Source organism: Dioscorea cayenensis, chromosome 3 (genome assembly GCF_009730915.1).
Source record: "Dioscorea cayenensis subsp. rotundata cultivar TDr96_F1 chromosome 3, TDr96_F1_v2_PseudoChromosome.rev07_lg8_w22 25.fasta, whole genome shotgun sequence".
NCBI classification, from domain to species: Eukaryota; Viridiplantae; Streptophyta; class Magnoliopsida; order Dioscoreales; family Dioscoreaceae; genus Dioscorea; species Dioscorea cayenensis.
In genome coordinates, this window is record NC_052473.1 from 6,226,383 (window position 1) to 6,228,160 (window position 1,778).

Here is a 1,778-nt window from a genome sequence, read left to right on the forward strand (position 1 = left end):
TAGGGTCTATAATAAGGAAGAGATTTATCACTTGGAATCCCTAGAGCTCATTGCAACTCTATGAAAAGTGCAGGTGTTGAGATTGTTCGATTTCTCCTCCCGGGACATGTATAGAGTTAGCACAGCTTGACCTTAGATTTGGGACTATGTAATTAAGGATTTCCATGACTCACCATTGCAATCGATTAGGAAGCATAATAGAGGGTTCTTGCACTTGAAACAATTATCCTAGGTGGAGCATTATCCGGTACCCCATCTTTATCTAATGCCTTACCCCTTCTTTACTTTTTGCTCTCTTACTTGTTGCTTTTACTGTTGAGAATTGAATCATTGTCACACTCATTATCATTGATCTTTTACATAGCTAAAAATCGAATTAAGTATTTTTATTCCCTACTCCCTGTGGATTCGATACCCGCTCACCCAGGATTATTACTTCGACAAACCCGTGCACTTCCCGGATATACGGAAAGGGATCTTGTCAAGATTTTGGCGCTGTTGCCGGGGAGTAGGCGTTTAGAGATACTTGCACTTTGTTTTCTTTGCTATTTCACCATATATTCTATTTCTTATATTCTTATTCTATCATCGTTCTGATTTCTTTTTCTTTCTTTTTGGTTGCAGCTACAGGTTATGACTCGAGGGAATCCCTCAATATTGATTGAAGGGGATCCTGATCTTGAACGTACACTTAGAAGAAAAGGGAAAGAGCCTGTGCAAGAACAGTCTAATCCAAATGATTTGGAAGCAGAAGAATGTGAAAACATGGCAGAACAAAATGAGCAACAGCGAACATTATCCGATTATGCCAGACCTTCAGTGTTGGGAACACAATTGAGTATTGTGCGTCCCCCAATTACAGCTCAGAACTTTGAGCTGAAGCCGGCATTCATCCACATGTTGCAGCAATCCGCACAGTTTAACGGTTTGGCCGATGAGAATCCAAACAGTCACATAGAGAGCTTTCTTGAGGTGTGTGATATGCTGAAGATAAATGGGGTGATGGATGATGCCATCAAATTGAGAGCCTTCCGGAAAATCAGCAAAGCTTAGGAACGAGATCTCATCCTTTGTTCAGTTTGAATTGGAGTCTCTATTTGAGACATGGGAAAGGTTCAAGGAGCTCCTGAGGAAGTGCCCGCAACATGGATTCCCGTAGTGGATGATTTTTCAAACCTTTTACAATGGTTTGAACCCGAGTACAAGGCAACTCTTGGATGCGGCATCAGGAGGTACCTTAGGTAGCAAGACCCCCGATGAGGCCCGTCAGTTGATTGAAGAAATGGGGTTAAAGAGCTACCAATGGAATGCTAGGGAGAAGAAAAAGGTGACCGGTCTTCATGAAATAGATGCGGTAACTTCATTACCAGCCCAAGTGGAAAATTTGAGTAAGAAGTTAGATCTTCTAACTTCAAACAGAGTGGCGGCCGTGACTAATTGCACCAGGTGTGGTGGAGGACATGCTCCCTCCAATTGCCCAATCTCTATTGGTGATGTTTCTTCAGAGGAGAATGTTGATTTTGTAGGTAATGGCATGAGACCTCAAGGAAACCCATGTAGCAATACCTACAATCCGGGTTGGAAGAATCATCCCAATTTTTCATGGAGTAACCAGGGTCCACAAAAGGCCATGGGGCTACCAGGTTTCCAACAACACCAAGCCCCTCAAGTGGAAAACAGAGTCTCAGGTTTGGAAACCCGAATGATTGACCCTAGAGAAGCACTTGACTAGATTCATACAACTGCAAATACAAGGTTTGAATCGGCTCGCTCTACAC

The 1,778-nt window shown here is 42.8% G+C and overlaps 1 non-coding gene across 1 annotated transcript; it reads right to left on the bottom strand.

The window, feature by feature from the left end:
• Window positions 1–1,045: 1,045 nt before the first annotated feature.
• Window positions 1,046–1,152, bottom strand: LOC120257789. Its single transcript, XR_005535873.1, has one exon. It is a non-coding gene; the product is annotated as a small nucleolar RNA R71 (small nucleolar RNA).
• Window positions 1,153–1,778: the final 626 nt, after the last annotated feature.